The 21,872-nt window shown below is 37.5% G+C and overlaps 1 protein-coding gene and 1 non-coding gene across 11 annotated transcripts in view; both read left to right on the top strand.

Annotated features, from left to right (window-relative positions):
• The first annotated feature begins 5,022 nt into the window (after window positions 1-5,022).
• On the top strand, window positions 5,023-5,129 carry LOC140640694 (U6 spliceosomal RNA). The gene has a single exon (XR_012037338.1). It is a non-coding gene; the product is annotated as a U6 spliceosomal RNA (small nuclear RNA).
• A 1,524-nt stretch (window positions 5,130-6,653) lies between these two features.
• Window positions 6,654-21,872, top strand: part of LOC140639747 (small ribosomal subunit protein eS4, X isoform-like) — a 34,243-nt gene continuing 19,024 nt past the window's right edge. For 2 of the 10 annotated variants that reach the window (XM_072838097.1, XM_072838101.1), the window contains exon 1: window positions 6,654-7,054. The gene's annotated coding sequence lies outside the window, so the exon portion shown is untranslated. Of the gene's footprint in view, window positions 7,157-7,443; window positions 7,463-10,666; window positions 10,685-14,320; window positions 14,458-21,872 lie in introns of those variants that run through there. The other 8 variants (XM_072838100.1, XM_072838099.1, XM_072838091.1 and 5 more) reach the window with 6 other exon arrangements.

Here is a 21,872-nt window from a genome sequence, read left to right as displayed (position 1 = left end):
CAATGACAAATTGTTCAGTGGTTACTAGGCTCTCATATTCTTAGGGGAAGATATGATCTTGAAAAACTGGATTGTATATGGCAGCAAATTCCACCTATTAATGTTAAATGAACTGTACTGTTTCTAATATATTTGTTATTATAAGTAGGCTTTTATAAAATAGGCATATTATCACAGAAAGAAGCAAATAATAACTCACATTTTAACCATGTAAATACTTACAACATTGAAAAACAGAACAAGAATTTGTCTTGAGGATTAGCTGTCCTTGTTTAGAAACATCTGATGGAAAAAGAGCTGCTGGCAGAGTCTAGATAAAGAGGGGAAAAATTAAGGGAGGATTAAATTCCTTTGTATTAGAAATGTATAGAACCTTTTTGTTTGCTTCTATAATGATTTCTCCAAAATGAAAAGGGATGAAAGGAAGGAAAAACAATCAAAAAGCATTATAAAAACATACAGTACTTGAGCAGACAAAACAAGTGAATAATGCACTAGTGAAGACTTAAGAGCAGAAAAAAAAAACTCTTTAAGAAAAATGAATGCTATCAGTCTTTTTTATTTTTATTTTTTATAGGCATTTTTTTAAAGATTTTATTTATTTATTCATGATAGTCACAGAGAGAGAGAGAGAGAGAGAGAGAGAGAGAGGCGCAGACACACAGGCAGAGGGAGAAGCAGGCTCCATGCAGGGAGCCCAACATGGGATTCGATCCTGGATCTCCAGGATCGCGCCCTGGGCCAAAGGCAGGCGCCAAACCGCTGCACCACCCAGGGATCCCCAGTCTTTCTTTTTTAATTCAATTAGCCAACATATAGTAGGCTATTAGTTTCAGATGTAGTGTTCAGTAACTCAGTCTAAAATAGACTGAGCAATGTTGATTGTTACAATTTCTTAATTGTTCAGTAAATTATTCAGCACACACAAATACCTCATGAAATTGGGTGTGGTTTCATGAATGGACAACTTTACATCCAAGTGTGTGTGGAATGGAAAGTATGGGTAGGATATGGATTTAATCCATGAAATTTATTAATTTGTTGAAGGAGAAGCTTTGAGTTAGAGACAGGTATGATGATGTAAGCCATAAATGTGTATACCCTAATCCTGAAGCAGAGGTGGGTGGGTATATATTATCATTAAATTTCTGAACACTGTAGAATGTAGATTTGAATTAATATCATAGATAGGGACACCTGGGTGGCTCAGAGGTTTAGCACCTGCCCTTCAGCCCAGGGCGTGATCCTGGAGACCCAGGATCGAGTCCCACATCGGGCTCCCTGCATGGAGCCTGCTTCTCCCTCTGCCTATGTCTCTCACGAATAAATAAATAAAATATTAAAAAAAAAATCATAGATAACTTAAGGACAAAGTGACCACAGTTAAGAGCTAAACTAATATAAAATGAAAACAAAATTCTAAACAAAAACAACTACAAAAGTGACTCCATATATGGAACATGCTAAAAATAAGTATTTCCATGTATTTATTTGTAGCTAACATACAAAAATATTTCTTTCCATATTCTGTACAATCTCAGGCAAAACTGGAGAAATTGAAGCATAATGCATAAATATGATCTATTATTAGTTATCATTTTTGATAACTGTATTGTGAAATGTAATCCCTGATAATCCATTAAAAATTTGTTTTTTCATAGTTGTGGGGATGCAGATTTGATGCAAGAATATAAAATTATGAACTGCACATTGAAATCACCATTTTCAATTAGGGTATGAGCTTTAAAATTTCAGCTCTGAACTTATAACTCCACCACTAAACATGATTTTCAACACCATCAACTAAAATTTGTTCAGTACTGATTTGTTATGTGCTTAAGCACTTCAGGAATATAATTTATTGACATCAATCTGTTTGTAAGTATGCTTAAATTCAATTTTAACAGCCATTAGGATATATGCCATCTAGTCTTCTCCAAAAAATGAAGCAATAATGGAAAAGTCAAAAGTATAATAGAGCATGAAAGAACGAGAGAAAGAAGAGAGAAGGATGGAAGAAAGAAAGAAAAAGAGAAAGAACAGTTCTGAATATTGAACCCCAAAGAAGTGAGAAAGTTGGACACATTTTCACTCTATCATCTCACCTGTTTCGATTAAAATACCACTTCTCAGGTTCACTTTGAAATCATTGGATTTTATACCATCCATTTATAAGCCTTTGAGTGGATTATTTATAAATCTGAAATGGCCAATAACAATTCATTTTCCATTTCAAAGATTTTATTTGAGAGAGAGAGCATGGCGTGGGAAGAGGCAGGTGGAGAGGGAGAGAGAGAATCTCAAGCAGACTCCCCACTGAGTAGGGAGCTTAGGGCAGGATTCAATCACAGGATCCTGAGATCGTGACCTGAGTTGAAACCAAGAGTCCGATGCCTAACCCACTGAGCCACCTAGGTGCCCCTGCACTTTCCAATTTAAAGCTAGCTACTTTATCTATATTTTGGAGGGAGAACCATGTAGAGGAAAAAAACCACTTTTTGAACCAGAGCATCATGAATTCAAAATCATTTAATAACCCTGCATTTACTCACAAGGAGAACATTGCGATGTTTTCATTGTTGTTGTTTTTTAGGCACTTTTTTTTTTTTTTTTAAACATTCAACTCTCTGGGCCACAATGGTGCTTGACCTGATTCTTTAAATAGAATGCATCTACTGAATCCCTGAATAGTCCCATCAGATGCTTTTTAAAGGCAAAATCCCTTGATGGGAAATTCTTGGGACATAACCATCCCCTGAACTCAGCAACAGTTTGAAAGCAAGGTTGGGGTAAAACTGACCATTGGCTACACAAGAACCTCTCAGTATCTCGTTGAAATAGCTTGGGATTTCCATGTCACTCATTAATTAGTATGGATGTGTTATGTGTTTTTAAATTAAATTCTAATGGGAAGCATTTATTAAAAACAAAAGCAAACTCATTTGCCTTAGTGGTGGAGAAACAGAACTTCTAAAATCATGAACAGGGAAAAATATTATTTGTATATTATTATTTACCTTTTATCTTCTGAAAGGATGAGGAAAAAAAGTTAATGGTAATAAGAAACAGATTAAGCTTTTGTATTAATTTAATTTATTTCCACAGGGTAACACTAAAGCAAATAGTGCAGTGGCGTTTAAAAAACTAGATTTGATTTAGTGAATGAAAAAAGTATCTGTAGTTATTTTAGCTGGGGCTAAGGCAATTAAAGACTTTATGTCTGCCTACTTCATAATAAAAATTAGATACTTATCTAACTTAGCTAGGGAAAACTTATCCTTTTATCCTCGTGGTTTATTATAAGTAAATGTATCCTCACAAACAACTAGCTGGCTTTTTTTTTTTTTTTTTTTGAGGTTCAGAAATCCTTTTAATTGGGAATGTAGGGATCCAAGTGTTCCCACTTTGATGAAAACCTTATGACTATTCCTTAAACTACTATAGTGCAACACAATAAAAAGAATTATGATCACTTTAAAGCTGGGTGGCATTCATCAAATGGTAACCCGGGGTGAAAGGTCCTATATCCCATTTCCACTCCTTTGAACCATGTACTGAACTAATGTGTTTTTCTCTTTAAAATGTCCTAAAAGATATAAGATGTCCTCGTGCTTATAGGATTTTGAAATTTTATTTTAAAGAATCAAAAGAAATTTGCTCTGTGAGCAGGTTTTTCAGTTTGGCTTGAGACCTTTGATTCAGGGAACAAGCAATCTCCTTCCAACTCTCTCTACTGGAGAGATGTCCCCTTGTCCCCTTTCAACCTGTCTCTTGGTCCAATACAAATCAATGAACTCAAGACCCAATACACCATGTCTTAAAAATCCATTTAGAAAACAATTGCTCCATTCAAAGTTCATCTCCTTCCTTTATCAGAAATTGCTGGAAATGTAATTTTGCAGCAAGCATTTCATTTCTTGTCGTGAAATAGATTGAGGTAAATGTAAAGTCAATGATTAGATAAATGTAATGTCTTGGGTTGATGCCACGATGCAATATTTGATGGTGTGGTCAGTACCGATGGATGTTTTGTATAGTTACCCAGTTGTATAATGCGACAAATTCCCATGACCCTATTTAAAACACCACATGGCTCCTCTCAATTAATATTACCAAAAGTACTTTGGCACAAATACAAAAAGCATGAGGGATTAGTGCTGAACAGGCAAGTGCAAGTCATCTTTGCTCTGTACAGATTCTCCATACAATAAACTGTATCTGCGTGCAATTTATTTATTGAGCTGTATTGCATGCAGTAAATAACACAACAAAGATTATTCCTCTTTCAAAAATCACTTCTATGAGATTATAAATAGAAAGCCTGTGCTCAGTAATCTCTGATAGTACAGTTAAGGATTAAAACCTGATGAAGTTAACACATACATAGGCACGCACAAAAGCACGACAGCCATAGAAACACATTGTTTATGAAAATCTCATTTTGATGTCAAGAAAACATATTTATCTTCTTTATTTCCTGCTATCAAGATACATATTCAATGTAAAAGAGGGGAAGAAGAAAGAGATGACTTTCTTGGAGAAGTAATAAAAAACAGAATATTAGTAATGCCTTTAGAAAATATCTTTTGGAAATGTGCAAGCTAAATTTTCTGGTTTGCTGATACCTAGACCATAACATAGGAATGAATCAAATGATACAATAATATCTTTTTTTAAGTTCCCCTTCTCTTGAAGACTGTTCTTCAGTGATTTTCACTGTTATACAGAAACCCATGATTATCAAGAACAATATTCAGTCACTATCATGTGTTTCAAATTGGTACATTTCCACTATCATTAAAAATGAAAACATTTAATACTTTCTAGAACATCTAACACTTAAATAATTGTCAATATATCAACATTTTACTTTCTAGTGTCTTCAGGTCCAGCACAGGATAGTTAGTGATTTAGAAACTTTGTTGTCTCTACTACTGAAGAATATGTGGCCATTATTTGTAACATTAAAATATATATATATATATGGCCATTTTTTAGCTATTACTATTCATATTAAAAGTAGTACTCACTTCAGTGGCACACATCCTAAAATCGGAATGATACAGAGAGGTTTAGCATGCCCCCTGCACAAGGATGACATGAAAATTTCTGAAGTATTCCACAAACGTATGCATTCCTGTACACCGACACACACAAACACACACACACACGCGTGCAACTAAATGACACCTGCTCCTTATAATGAAAAAAAAAAATTGATACATGTTTGAGGGCATATACTTATGACCATAATGTACAAATATAAATATATTCTGAAATTTTTGTGATTTTCTAAATTTGTAAGTTTTAAATCGCTCTTTGTAAAGGATTTTTTTAAAAAGTCCTCCAGAAATAATCTGATTTTTCTCTGTATTGCTGGAATTCTATAATCACAGAATCCTGTACTTTAGTAGGTTTTTTTCTCTCTGAAATCTTTTCTTATTTCTATTTCTGGTGTTACAATATTGCATGATAAAGTATACCTTAGCTGAGACTTTTGACTCCTTGGGCTGGTGCTTGGTGACTGCTTTTTCCTTCCTTGGGACTCTTATGAATTATTTAATTTTCTGCCACTTCATTTTTCTCTAATATCCTAGAACTTCTGTTAGAAAATATTTAAACATCTGGACATCTTTTCTCCATTCTTTTTCATGTTTTTGCCTTTTTTTCCTGCTTTTCAGATTTTCCCTGCTTTATCTTCTAAACTTCCTAGCCTCCAAGTCTATTCTTTTGGACACAGTAAACCCACCTTCTCTTATCTTCTTGAAGATATGAGTTATGGGTTTCTTGCCTTCTCGTTTTCTTCTCCCCCTTACATTCCCTGTTTCTTCTGTTTTTTGTTTTGTTTGGCTTGTTTTCTTCGCTTTTCTTGGCTTCACTCATTGTGGCAGTCAGACAAGTTTCAAACCACTCTCACAGGACATGCAATTACAAAGCTTAAGAATCTACTGGTTATTGCGAGAAAAGAATACAAAATGGCAGCAGCCCTGAAGTAGGAACTGCATCTCCAGGTTGGCTCACAGCACAGACAGCAGCCACGAGCTAGCTCTTACCCTCCTCCACCTGCAGGGCAGGTGGACATATCACCCCCCGAGACAGGTGCAGAGTGCCTCGGACTAGGGGCCTACGTACGCAGGGAACTGTGAGGTAACCGGCCCTTCCGGCAGAGTCGGGGTGGGGGAGGGTCACCCAAGCCAGGCGTAAACCACCACCCCGCTGTCCATCAAATAATTTTCACAAGCCTGCGCAAACCAGAAGAAACTCACCTTGGCCCCGCGGTTGAAAAGCGACACTATTAATCAGCGCAAGTCAGGCCTTGTCTGGAGTCCATACCGTCTTGGTACATACCTCGCCTCAGCAACACAGCTCCGACTAATTCCAGGCCTGCTGCGATTAACCCTCGCGGCACAGACGCTTCCTTTAAACAACAGCGTGAACGAAAATATTAACTGAAACTCCGGATGGGCATGCACGGCTTACCTTCGAGTTTCAGCGAACAGGCAATTTGCACCGGAGACCATTAGGTGGGAACCCGGGGAACGCCGCCACCTGCCGCTCCTCAGAGTCTTCAGAGAGAGGCGCGGCGGGGAGAAGCCGGAAGTGGCCTCACTTCCCGCTGGGCGACCTCTCGCGAGACGTCCCGCGTGGCTCTGGAGCCCACCCGCGCCGCGCAACGGTTCTTCCTGACTCGCTTGCTGGGCGGGCAGCTGCTGGGGGTCGTGCGGTGGTTGTTTCTGGGGCTGGAATGAGGGAAGGGTTTTCGGTTCACACCTGGGATGGCCCCAAATGTTGCAGGTTGACAAAGCAGCCATTGAATGCTGCGGTCTTCGTGGAGACCGCCTTAGGCTGGCAAAGATTCTGGAAGCAAGACTAGAGGGTGTCTAAGCATTAGAGCAGGAGGGCAGAACCACGCAGTAAAGGGTGCGGTGCACAGCTTTGGCCCCCTGGAGTCTGTTGGCTTGCAGCTCCGGTATTTCCCCCGGAGTGAGTTCAAAACTGGCCCCTCTGTACGAGAGGGCAAGGAGACACTGAAGGGGTAGACGGTTCCAGATTGGTAGGTGGCACTTTGAATAAGCAAGAGGAAATTTCCGACTTTTAATGTTTGTGGGCCCTGCTTCTGGGATCCTAAGGAAGCTACACTTTAATGTTTATCAAGGTGGGCTCTACATCTGCCCTGGGCACACACTGGACAGCTGCCTTGTTAAGAATAATTAACCAAAAAGGAGCATTCTTAAAAAAAATTTTTTTTTTTAAATTTGTTTGGGGAGGGTGGGAGGAAGGGGGTGAAAGTGGGGGGGGGTGGGGGGAAGGAGGAAAGGGGGCGGTTGGTGGGAGGACACAACAGGAGGAGAGGGGCGGACTCCTGGCCCAGACTGCCATGTGGGGCTCCATCTCAGGCCCCATGAAATCGTGACCTGAGCAGAAACCAAGAATCAGCTGCTTAGCAGACTGTGCTACCCAGGTGACCCCCCCCAAAAAAGGAACATCCGGAACACATGATAAGACAAGGAAACTGCCCTGGTTCTCATAAAAGTCATAAGCCTTGCTTACACTAAAAACATAATATAAAAACATAAGATCAACTTTCTGGAATGTCCTCGGGCATGATGGTTTGTAAAAAACATATATTACCCTGCACCAAATGTTCCTTTTCTGGAGCACTTTCTTCTTGAAGATCTATCCCAGTCAGCTGTTCTAACTTGGGCTCAAACAAAATCCTTTCCTTTCTCTTTAAAATTTTTTAAAAGATTTGTTCATTTTGCATCAACAAAGAATTTACAAACCAGGCTTGTCCTGGGTGGTGGCAAAGAGGAGTAAGTAGCACTCCGTACCTGCCTGCCAGAACCTTAAGAGCTTAGAGGCCTTAATCAGGGTTCAGGCACAGAGTCCATACAACCCTCAATACCACAGTACTCTCTCAAGTCTGCTACTTGAAGTATTTTCTAATGTAGGAAGAGGGCAAAACATACATTCCTAAAACACGGGAGGGAATAAAGAGCCTTTGATTACTGGGTCCCCCTAGAGGATCAACCAGCTGTCACATCCTCTTGACCACCTTCCTGACCAGCTCTACAAGCTTACATGTGCCCTCACCTTTGGCATCCTACGGAGTGGTCAGCAGGTTTGCTTGTTAGCATGTAGGTAGGTAGTTCATTTGGCAACCATCTAGCTACACTGTAGGCAAATACCACAGCAATGACATAAGCACATGCAAGAGAAAATACAGATTAAGATATCGATCCCCAAATTAAGTACCAATATTTTTTTCCCACCAAAAGCCTCATGACCCAAACCACTGATTTATTATTAACTCCCATAGGCTGCGGTCAAATCATTCAGAATATTCTTCATTTGTGTCCTTTGTGATCTAATAAAGAGGATATGACATTAAGATATCATAAATTAATATTTGGCCAACCCAAGTAATATTTGATTTACTTATCTGATGCTTTGATATTTCATTCTTCCTTTCTACAAATCTTCCTGCTTGTGTATCATAGAGGAGATGGCACCTCCATCCAATGTCATGTTCTTTTGCCCACTCTTGCATATCATAACCTTTGAAATGTGATCCCCACCACTGTCTATTCAACAAGGCTATCTGCATTTGGTACTCAGCTCCTCTAATCCCCTAATAGTGGTAGCCTGGTTTGTGTGGCAACAGGGGAAGTTTGGGTTAGGTCAGATACGTATCCATACAAACCAAGGCATACTCAGAAGGAAGGTGAGTGCTAATACAATCAATTTGCCAATCCCTCCTCGTGGATGGCCTCAGACTCCTTTGGCAGTCCTACCTTGGGCATTGTTTAGAATACACAAGTCATGCTTTTACAGCATTAACCAAGTCACTACGTTTTAAGGACAATCTGGCATCCTTGACAATATGCCATCCCTATCAGGCACTATACTGGTCACTCCTTCTATGCACCCAATCTGCTGTATCTACTGAAAGGGCAGTTGCTAGGACCGGTGTCTGACCTAGGGTATCAGCTTCCTGATTTCCAGGGAGTGTTGGTACTTTATGAGCCAGGATATGGAAGACAGTGAGGACAACTTCAGGGTCTTTCAAGTGAACTCAACTATTTTTCTACATATCCTGACCCCTAAAGGGCTTACTCATGATCATTCACAACTCAGCTTCCCATTTTCCAAACCATAGGGATGGAAACAGCCTGTTTAGTGCAAAGTATTTAGAACAGCCTGTCCATGCAAAGGGTTAACAGCCAGGGCTTATTATGAGTGCTCACCAGCCAAACTGCTCTTGAGTACAGCCCACCGGCTGTTTTCATCCAAAGGTTTCAGTGTTGGGCTGAATAGGGACTATAGTCAAGTGGGCTGGCTGCCCTGACTAGGCCCATTGGTATACCAGGCATTAGCAGGAATTTTCCCCATTCCTTCTCTACAGGCCACAAAGGCCACCACAGGAATAGGAGTGGGGACATTTGGAGAATCTACATATTCTCCAGGGCCTGCTAGTGTCTACATTTCTACCAATGATTGGTGGACAAGGAACTTCTCAGCTGCAAATAGGTTTGCCATTTAGTCAAAGTGGGAGTTTTGAGCCCTGGCAGAGGTAGATCAATGGAATATATTCTCAATAGACCCCTTTACTAGCAAGATAAGTTCTTACCATGATATGCTGTTCCTTTTTGAGAGGCTCCATATTGTAAGGAGCTGTTGTTCCAAGGGGGTATATTGAGTTCTTGCCCCCTTCTGGAGTTGGGACCAAAATCCTAAGGGTACGCTCTCCTTCTATTGTCTCTGCCACAGTGCGCAACCCATACCTTCTAGGATCACAGATACATCTAATGCAAGTGGTAGCCCTGCTTGGGTGATGCCCGGAGCTTTAATAATCTGCTTCACTAGTATTTTTGCCTTCTCAAAGGCAGCTCGTTGTTCTGATCCTCTATAGTCTCTTCTTTACCACGTGGTACAAGGGACAGAGGCACTATGCCAGGTGGGGAATAAAAGTCTTCCAAAACCTCCAAATTCCTACAAAAGCTTCCACCTCTTTCACATTCTTCGGGGGTGGATAAGCCTGCACCTTGTTGATAATAGTCTCTGGTGCAATGCATGCTTTACCTTACCATATGACTTCAAAAAATTTGGCGATGTCTGGACCTTGAATTTTCTGAGTTCACTCATCCTCTCACTCCCAGATGTTCCAGCAAAGTCTTCATAGCGTCCTGCAGCAGAGACAAGTTTTTACATGTCAACATTATATGGTCAGTGTAAAGGGCCCACATTTTATTGATGTGGGGAAAGAGAACAGATCTCAGGCTACCATCCCATGATACATTATGGGACTGTGGAACTTGGGGAAGCACTTGAAAGATCCATTGTTGCCCGTTCCACTTGCAGGCAAACTGATCTTACGACTCAGTGACCAGAAGTATACTGAAAATGTTTGTTGTTGTTGTTGTTGCTAAGTCTACTATGGCATAGTACACTCCTAGGACCGTGGCCAAGGAATCTAAGATGGTGGCAATACCAACAGGAGGCACTACCTTGTTCAGTTATCAGTAGCCCACAGTCATCTCCGTGAGCGATTTGGCTTTTTTACTGACTATACCAGGTTGTTACAAGCACTATGGACAGGGTGCACAGTATCTGCTCGGTGCAGTTCTTGGATGGTTTCTCCTGTTTCCTTATGCTCCTCAGGCAATTTATTCTGTTTGAACAGGTATCACTCTTCCAAGGGTAGTAGATTTACTGGTTTCCAGTTGGCATTTCTCGCTAGCACTGACTAGTTTTATTACTCTAACCTGAAGAAGGAATTCAGTGATAGAGATTTGAAAAGTTTGACCTTTTAGGACATTATTGCTCAATATGTTCTGAGGTATTGGAGAAAGAAAATTTTTGTTTTGGTGGCAAGAATGCCCAATTTTCTGTGTCAAAGGACCTTCCTGACCATAATGCTTGACCTGGGAATATTAGGGATACTCATACTATGTAGGTGACTTCTGAAAGCAGTGTAGAAATCTCTAGTGATGTGGATATCATGTATACCAAATTAAGTATATGTACACATGCATGATGTATGGAGAAAATATTCTTAGCAGCATTATTCATATTCTTGGAAAAATCCAAATCTTTATTTTCATTAGAATGAATAGTGAATCATTGTGCATTCATAAATTGAATGCAAAACTCTGATATTAACACATTATTTATATATTTGACTGGTTTCTAAAATGAGCTTAGGCAACAAAATGCATGCAATAAAGTAAAACAAAAGCAAAATAAGGAAAAATAGGGGCAATACATCTGTACAGAAGCCATTAATAAAGTGGCTAATGTTTACACAGACTATTCTGATGTTGAAATTCTGGCATTCATGTGAATTTAGTTTTGTTTTCATAATATTACAAGGTTTGTGTTCTTATAGCTATGTCTAACCATTTTCCAAGGCAGTCACTTGAAAACATGTAATATTTGGGAGAGTTTTTCCCAAATTTTCTTGAAGCAAAAGATTTTCATTAAATACCTAAGTGCCAGATTCAGCTTCCTAGCTCTGTTATTGCTACATTGGATGATATAAAATGATATCAACATACTGTAAATTTTCCCCACACTCCCATTTGTATTAATGTTGTCATATACTTAGAAGTCACATGGGATGTGTGGACATAAATTCTCATTAGCAGCTAATGAAATCTCTGTTTATATGGATTCCTCTTGCAGTCACAAATTATCACTATATTTGGAAGAACATATATAAGGTCTCAGCATAGCCATAGCCTATGTCCATTGTTATAAACGTAGTTTAATTATGTAGCTAGAAAAGAATTTCAGCAGCCTATGAGCATTTTAAAAGAAAGTAATTTGTTTCTCTCTCAGTAATGTTTCTATGAATTTTAGATTATAATGACAGTAATCTATACCTAATGCTTGCTTTTGTCAAGGAAAAGGTAATTTTTCCTTCTTTCCATTCCTGATAAGTTTTTCATTGGACTTTATTGTTTCTAGCCTTCCCTCCAAGATCTTGCCCAGTTAATTATACCCACTTTTTTTTTTTTTCAATAGCTGCCATCTCCACTGCTGTGGTTCAGCAGTTGAGCATCTGCCTTCAGCTCAGGTTGGGATCCCAGGGTCCTGGGATCAAATCCTGCCCACATTGGGCTTCCCTTCTGCCTATGTCTCTGCCTCTGTGTCTCTCATGAATAAATAAATAAATAAATAAATAAATAAATAAATAAATAAATAAATAATCTTTTTTAAAAATTGTTTTTGGTGCTATAGATGTGTTAAAAAAAAGTCTTTTTTGTAGCTCAGTATACGAATTGTAGTGTGCATATGAATACTTGGGCTGAGATTAAGTTTCCATTGCTAATGACTATAATTACCACAAAATTCATTACATGTTGGTTAATTATTTTAAAAGTAAAAATAAAGACACGTTCTTTCAAATCCTAAAAGCTGGAGTTGGAACAATTATTTCTAGACTTAGTCCCAGTTATGCTAAATATTATTAGGTTGTCTGTCCTTGAAATTTAGATTCGATTTCATCCACTGTTTAAATCTGATTTTACAAATCAAACTCAAGTAAGGAAACAAATGGAAATGCATCTTTCAGCAGCATCATCTGACAGTATATGATAAACAGCATCATTTACAGGACACTGCATCATACCATTTACATTTAGAAGGAAGAAAAATGCTGATTAAGCTTCCATTTGGCCCAGGCTTTCCAATACATAGCGTGTTAAGCAATTCAATCTTTTCAGTTTTAAAGCCACACACATCTCTAATCATAACATGCCAGAAGCAATAAAACTATCAGAATGAGTGGGAGTGTCTACTTCTGACATATTATAACATCTCTGAGCCAGCAGTATTCCAAAAGCATGTGTTATTATCTCTGGATTGACAGCTCAGCACCCAAGGGTTTCTTCCTTTCCCCAAGGTTTGTTTTTAAAACTCACAAAAGGCTCCCTTAAAATAAGTGTAAAATTGCATTTCCCATTCAATGACTCACCACTTGTTTCAAAGGAAAAAAGAAATCATCTGACTGTTTTTGTAATTAAATAATCTCCATGTTTGAAGCAGAGTTAAACAAAACAAAAAACTTGCTAACCATTGTTTTTTTTATTATTAGATTTAATGGAAGTTGTGCATGCATTAAAATTGCTCATTTTTATTTTTGAACATACTAGAGATGGTGATACTTCTAGAGGAATAGCAAAGATTTATAACATAAAGATAAAAATACAAAGAGAAAAACCTCATTACTTGATAATTTCAGATGATTAAATAAATGTCTTACTGACTCTGGCCTTTTTACTAATTATGAAGAAAAATTTCTCCATGTAAAGCATCAATAGTAAAAGAATTGTAGATAGATTACTAGATTTAAATAGTCTGTTATTTGGATAGCTTCTTAAGCACTCTTTAGTATTTCAAAGTAATTATTTTACCAATCTGTCTACTTATAAGTCATTATCTGTTTCCTAAAGCAATTTCCAACATATAGTCCTGACATCCAATTTTTGTTATTGAATATAGATAAAATGACTAAAATATATACATCTAAAATAGTTTGCAATTTAGACTGGCCTTCTTTTCTACAAGTCCAAAGTACAGTTAATTTTTTTTTTCATTTTAGTAACTCTTGCTTGAAAGTTAATATTCTTTATTATGCCCCATTTACTTTAATTATCCTTGCTAATAAACTAAAGGGGAGAAAGAATACTTATGTCTTAAATTATCCTTTATTAAAATCCAGAAAGAAAACAATGTAGATGATCAGTCCTAATACAATAAGGGCTGTAAAATAGGGAGGGAAAAACAATACCTGAACATGAATTCAGTAAAATTCAAAACTATCTGAAAAAAATATTCACAGCACATTAGACTTCATGGCTGAATTAAGGTAAATGTGGCAAATGTGTGCATGTGTGTATATATATATGGAGAGACAGACAGATCAACTTAACCTGGATTCCCTTTAAATTCATTACTATGATAACATTCAGACTTTAACTCTGTCCTGGTCTGAAACAAATCATGGCACAAGTCTAAGTTTAGGCCACTTCTGGATATTCTGGTTTTTTTTTGTAACTATAGTTGTTATTAAATGTGTATTAATAACTATACACTGCCTTGTGGACAGCATGTGTGTGTACATGTGTGAGCAATCTATTTAATATCTTTTCACCTATGCATTCATCCTTCAAGTATAAGCTTAAATGCCACTTCCTAAACCTTTAAAGCCTACTGAGATCACTTCCAAAGTCAAATATGTTAATTTTAGATGCTCACAACACTCTATGCTTGTCTTTCAACACTTTTTTTTTTTTTTTTTTTTTTTTTTGCTTAGATTTTATTTGAGAGAGAGAGAGAAAGCAGGAGAGAGAGGGAGAGAAGACCTTGAAACAAACTCTGGACTGAACACGGGGCCCAACTTGGGGCTCAATCCCATCACTGTGAGATTCTGACCTGAGCTGAAACCAAGAGGTAGATGCTTAAACAACTGAGCCACCCAGGCATCCCTTAACACTTTTTTAAAAACTAGAATAAGTGTGTATGGAGGTGTGCTGTTTCCTGTTCTTGACTCTGCACTATGAGGTCATGACCCTTCCCGCCAATCCATGCCTGTCTCACCAGGACCTAGCACAACACATGGTCATAAAATGGAAGTGGCTTCAAAATGAATAAATATAAAAATGAAAGAACATATCAATGAATAATATTGAAGATCCTTGAGAATCATAGAATAATAGTTTCTTTTAAAAAAAAATCTGAATGCGTATTCCTTGGGATTACTACTAGAAGAGAGTTCTGAAACCTCTGCTAGGGAATGAGCAAGGAAGGTATTATAGGTCTCTCATAATAGACCTATGATTTAGTGAGGACATAGAAGTTAATCAAGTAAATACATAAATGAATATAAAACACTGTAATAACTGTGTGATAATAAAAGAAAGGTATATGATACTGTAGTAGATGGAGCAGTGAAAATGTATATTAGGCTGATTTCCCTAAATCAAGAGGAAATTATGCCAGGCTTTTCTGCAGAATTTAAGATAGGGCTGAGATCAGGAGCAGGCTTTAGGTAAAGTTGGTTTAATATTATCCCATCTCTCAGATACCTAAACTAGGGCCCTACAAATGTTTATAAATGTGCCATATATGCAACTAATTTGTATAAAAGCCAAGGCTAGATTTCAGGGGGAAAATAAAAGTAACATTTATTGAGACACTATATCAATTGTTAGGAACTGCTTTCAAAGATTACTTTTTTTTTTTTTTTTACCTCATTCACTCTCTCTTTCAGGAATTTCAGTTCTTTTTGTTTTTTTAAAGATTTTATTTATTCATGAGAGACAGAGGCAGAGACATAGGCAGAGGAAGAAGCAGGCTCCATGCAGGGAGCCCAATGTGGGACTCAATCCCGAGACTCCAGGAGAGAGTCACACCCTGAGCCGAAAGCAGATGCTCAACCGCTGAGCCGCCCAAGCATCTCAAGAGTTTCAGTTCTTTTTATTCTACTTCTTGGCTCCCACTATAGGGAAAGAGAACTAATCCTGTGAATAATCAGCAAAAAATGGTCATTCTATGTCCACTACTAATTGTGTTCACCATTGCCTGAAAAACAAATTGAAACTAATTTCTGGATGATCTCTTTTATACTTCCCTCTGGGGATCTAGCTGTCTCAGTAAAGTACACTGGCTAGTGTACTGGTAGCCAGTATACTACCAGTACTACAGTGCTACCAGTACCACTACAGTGGTAGTCACTGGTAGTTAGAGCTGCCTTAGTTCATCCATACCCATTCCATTCAGTATGGTGGCTTAGTGGGTGACCACCTGTCTTCAGGAGTCATGCCAACATTCTTTATCTTGGCACAATTGCCACTGTTTCTATTTATTGTGGCATGTGACTCAGAGGAAATTGATAATATCCAAAGAGTCAGATTCTCTTTCAGTGTAGACAGAAAAGGAACTCGTTTTGGCCTATAGGCTTATTCATGTGATTCAACCGGACAGATCCATGGCTTTGCATTGGATGTTGCCCAAGGTTTACCCTCCTAAAAATCAAATACTTATGGGGTATTTGATTCTTTTTATACTACTACTATTATGTATTCTTCTATGGGACTTCTTGAGTAGTGGATATGATATTTATGGCAATATTTAGTCCCTTGATTTCTTGGTTATAATAGCACCTAATCTGGGGGTTCGCATTTGATTGCTCATGAGCCAAATTCTATTTGCCACGTTTTATAGATAAAGGTTTGTTGAAACACAGCCATGCCCATTTATTTGTGTATCAATTCTGGCTGCTTTCATGCTATAATGGAAGAGTGAAGTAGTTGTCAAAATTGTATGGTCTGCAAAGCTGAAAATATTTATCATCTGATCCTTTACAGAAAGGAGACTTTGATCTAAGCTAGTATTTATTACTTGCAATAAGTATTGTTTACTTAATATTTATTACCAAAAAATCTTAAGTGAATCATCTGATAAAGATGCGAAAGATTTACAGTAAGCTGACACTTGGTCAAGAAGAAATTATGTAGTTGAGTTAACCATTCTTGCCAATAACCGATACATATAGGAGAGAGTAAAGGGCTTAGAGATACTAGAATTTCCCTCTCTTCCTGCAATGAATTAAAAAATAAAAAGATCCAAGGTACACAAAGGAACCCTTGGATCCTTTATATTCCCTAATTTTATGCATAAGCCATTTTGTAATTTATTTATTCCCTTGAATCTCTCCTTAGTATTTATTTCAACTACAATTTCGCCTGTACTCTTAAAGTTGACTCTGGGCCTCACTCTACCCTAGGGAGGCTTTGCCTGAGGGGCCTTGATAAATAACATTTTCTGGAGCTGATGATAAAATGTTCTGTAGCATGTATGTAAGAAAATCAAGGATGATCCTTGGCTAGTTGGCTCTGCTGACTGTAGTCATCTAGACTAAGTGCTGACAGAATAATATAAAAGGACATGTCAAAACAAAACAAAACATTAGAGATATATTTTTAAAAATATTCTGTGAATCAGAAGATTTTTTCATGTTGATACTTTCAAATTAGATTAATGGAACTATCGTGTTGATACTTTCAAATTAGATTAATGGAACTATCATGCAGTAGGATATATTTATGAAATATTCCAAGATATTCTACAGAGATATTGCTTCAACTTTCCATGAAAGCAATCTGAATTAAAATTTAAGTAAGCCCCTATTTTTATTTGGTGTGAATAAAAGAATTTAAAAAAAACATGAATTGGATGCCTCTTTTAGGCATATGACAGTACTAAAAGACTTTCTCTATCATTATGATTATTTGCCAATAGAAATTCCTCAGGCAAGTCATTAACTTCCAAGGGTCTCATTTAGTTCTCCTCTCAACATTGATCAAATGATATATAAAATTTAAATTACTTACAGTTGATCTAAATAGATTATATTGTGTGGTATGTCAAATATTCTTAGAACGTTCATGCAAAGAATGACTACATACAATTATATTTTATAGGTGAAGAAACAGGAAGTTTCAAATATGGGCAAAAATGTACCTTTACTTCAGTTGATTATTAAGGATACAAGTTTATAATTAAAAAATAATATGGAATATCAGCATTTCAAGTACTCTTCTGGGAGAATGTCAAATTTATGGAACTTGATGCTGTTTCTTTTGATTTAGCTTGTATTTCAAACTAATAATTGCATGTAGTCTTTTAAAGGCTCAAATAATAATATTGGATTTATGGGAAAAATTAGCAGTATCTTAATCCCTTCAATTTACCAATTCAAGAGGCAATCACTTTCATATCTTGCAATTTATTCTTTTGATATATCTCTCTATATCTAAATAAAAATTTTTATTAGTTTCTAAATTGTTGATTTCTAGGCTTTTTTCTGTTGACATCCCTCCATGGAAGGTGAGGATGTAGATGTCCTTTGTACACTGCCTCCTCCCTGTCTCCACCCCTCCTCCACACTCAAACACACTAAACTCTCATTCTCCCAATATAATTATATTGTGATGGTCATTTAGGTTACATCAATGTTCTCTGTACACAACTCATGAATATGTAAATACTATTGACAGCTGAGTACTGCCTCACAACAGATAAAGGAGGTCCAGGTATAAATATTGAACTTTCAACAATCTCTTTTATTTTGATTTCACATTTTCCCCTACTTCAAAAGGCACTTGATATCACTTTTGAGTGTTCCACAGTATAATAGATTTTTGCTCATTGCCAGGTAGAAACTATCTTAGGTTTCTAAAGGCCTTTTTCATGTGCATAGTCAGAATTCTCCTGAGAAACAGAAACAGAAAGACTGATTGACTAATTATGAGGAATTGGCTCATACAATTACAGAGGCCCAGAAGTCCCATGATCCGCCATCTGCAAGCTGGAAATCCAGGGAAGCTGGTGGTATAATTCTAGTATGAGTTCAAAGGCCTGAGAACCGTAATGCAGATGGTGTAAGTCCTAGCCCAACAGCAGAAGACCAGTGTTCCAGCTCAAGCAACCAGACAGAATTCTCCTTTCCTTCACCTTTTTGTTGAGGTCCTCAACACACTGGATGACACAGTCTGTTTTACTTAGTTCACTAATTCTAGTGCTAATTTATTCTAGACAAATCTTCACGGACACATTCAGAAATAATGATTCATCAGATATCTGAGCATCACATGGCCTGGTCAAGCTGATACATATAATTAACCGTCACACCATGTATATATCCAGTTCCCACTTTTCCTAACATTGCATTATTCTATAATCTTTGTCTTTTTTGGCTTAAGTCTATTTTATAAATTCCTTTGTTAAAAGTTTATTGGTATTTCAAGGGGGAATGGAAGATCATGTGTGTAACCCACCTACCACCTTCAACTATACACCCCTAATATTTAAATCTTCATTAATTGAACTCCATTTTATTGAATGGAGAACATGCAGACTACTCACTCCTTAGAGATACTCTTACATTTACACTTATGTTAAATGAAATAGCCAGCCTATCTCCAGAGGAAAGGCTCAGTGAATTGTTGAGTATTTTTAACTTTCAAATGAGGAGTGTTAGAAAACTTGTGAGGCCATGGATGGGAAGAAAGGGGAATGTCTTAGGTCACTGCTGGTACCAAAGGAAGTTGAAGATCCTTAGTATCCATGTACCAAGTGCTGTGTCATGCATAAAGTCTTTCTGTAGGTCCTTATGAATATCATACCATATAGATAAATATGTATTTTCCTGCCTTTTCATACATTGTAGTTTCTAAGAACTTCATCACTGCTCACGTAACTATTAAGTCTTTTACAATTCAAATATAATGTCATCCTTCTTTCCAAATATATCTTCATCAGCTTTAACTATAGTGACTCTCTTCTGTACTCCCATAACACCCAGAAAATATCTCTAATAGTCCTTTAGTAAGTATTTAGATTTGCCCCAAACATTTGTTATCCAGGACAAGAGTACAAAGGGAGGTACCCTGCTTAAATTCCATGTTCTCTAGTTCTTTACCCTATCTCTATCCTGTCCCTTTCCTTCCCAGGGGACTTATGGAGATGTTTCTTCCAATTTGAGTCATATATCCTTTCACCTATCCATCAGGAAGAGGGAGAATGTACAATATAGGACAGTCTTCTAGAAAACAATCATGTAGATGAAGCTCACACAGGTCCTCTGCCATTTGGAAAGCTAATTCTATGCCAGGATATCCAGAGAGAACTCTGTAACATCTGGGCCCTGTAGATTCCTCACCCTCTTGGGAGGAGATACACGAGAAGACCAGAGTTGATGTATCTAATGTATCAGAGCCATTAGTATTCTATATATCCCTTGAAATTAGTGATTTGTTTTCTTCTATCTCCTCCACTCTAGTTTGAGCTCCTTAGATACAAGAACTGTGTATGGTTAAATCTCTATGTGTGTCAAATTAACATAGGTTTTGTTTTTTGTTTTTTTTCCCATGGAAGTGCTCAAATAATACATGAATGGGAATATATCAGAGTATGTTAGAAATGCCAATGTTGTCTCAAGGGACTTCTTCTTACCTACCCATGAGCAAATTTCATAGATAGGTTTTCCTACATACACACACACACACACACACACACACAAAGTTTCCAAGTCTAATCATGGGTAATCACCAGAACCAAACCAAGTTGATCAAATTGTCTTAGGAGTTTGGAATTGAGACACAAAGAAATTCTATCAATTAGCTGTTGTTGAATATGAAGATACACACACAGAACTATATTTAAGCCTTCTGTAGGTTGAAGAAAAAAAGAGAAAGAAACAATGCCAAAGACGGACAAAGGTAAACTGTCACTCAAGATCCTGTGACTCCAGAGAAGTTGGAAGCCCTAATTTCCTGGGATCTCTTCAGCACTCTTCTGGATTCGGTCCTTGAAATATTCAATTACACTTCCTTTTCTTGAATTCTTTTTGACATGCCTACAACCTATTCACTGTCTCCACATTCTCTACCCTGTGTATAATTTCAGTATAATTTGACTCTGCACATGATTACTTTCTTTTTACTGTTACATCTGAGAGATAAATATATTTTCTTATACATTTATTTATATCAAGCTTCCCCCATACCACATGGAATTCTGAGTGTGTTCAACACTCAAGACTCAGTTGCTGTCTGAATGGCTACAGGATCCTTTACTTTCTGAGAAACTATGAACCTAGTATCAGGTGGTGAAATAGGTTTTTGAAGCTGTATTTTTAACCTTTTCAGGGTTATTTGAAATGGATTACTCTTCAACCTTAAATATAATCTAATCCTAGTGACAGTCTAAATGATAAATATATTTCCAAAAAGATTTCACTTTTTGTTTTTTTTATTTTATTTTTTTTTAATTTTTATTTATTTATGATAGTCCCACAGAGAGAGAGAGAGAGAGAGAGGCAGAGACACAGCCAGAGGGAGAAGCAGGCTCCATGCAGGGAGCCCGATGTGGGATTCGATCCTGGATCTCCAGGATCGCGCCCCGGGCCAAAGGCAGGCGCCAAACCGCTGCGCCACCCAGGGATCCCAGATTTCACTTTTTGAATAATTACTAAAAAGGAGTGATTTGAGGCCCAGGGTAATTCATTTTTAATATTTTTCCTGTAATGTTTAATGTACATTTTTCTTTACGGATAAATAACTAGCACTATTGGAGATGTCTGATTATCTAGTAAAATGTTGGACATTTCCTCTAATTTGAGTTATATTTTGTAGACTACAACAATTTTATGAGCCTATAGATTAAATAAACCTAGAGATTGGGGGATCTCTGGGTGGCTCAGCGGTTTAGCGCCTGCCTTTGGCCCAGGGTGTGATCCTGGAGTCCTGGGATCGAGTCCCACGTCGGGCTCCTGGCATGGAGCCTGCTTCTCCCTCCTCCTGCGCCTCTCTCTCTCTCTCTCTCTCTCTCTCTCTCTCTCTCATAAATAAATAAATCTTTAAAAAAAAAAAAAAAAACCTAGAGATTAAACCATTTAATGAGAAAATATGCTACAGAGAGTTATAATACACAAGTGCACACAAGAGTGGAAGAGCATGCTATACAATGTCTGTGATTATAAGGGAATGGATTTTCCTAAATGTTTGGTATGAATGTATGCTTCCACAAGATGGTGATTTTTTTTCTTAACAGCATGTGGTAGCTTCTCTGTCACTTCATGAGTTGATTATCACTAATTGCTCCAAAGAATTTGCCAAAGTCCAGTTTTGAATTGTTTTGTTAATTTGCTGTCATCCAGAATTGATTCTGGTTACTGGTATATTTTGAGTATATTAAGTTTTCACTACTTGGGGATGAATGCTTTTCAAAACTAATAAATTATAATTGAGACACCTGGGATGCGTTAAATGTATTTCAAATCAAAGCTAACATAGGCAAAGTGC

Source organism: Canis lupus, chromosome 9 (assembly GCF_048164855.1).
Source record: "Canis lupus baileyi chromosome 9, mCanLup2.hap1, whole genome shotgun sequence".
Taxonomy (NCBI): domain Eukaryota; kingdom Metazoa; phylum Chordata; class Mammalia; order Carnivora; family Canidae; genus Canis; species Canis lupus.
The sequence above is the reverse complement of the archived record's forward strand: the minus strand, read 5'-3'. Positions and strand labels throughout refer to the sequence as shown.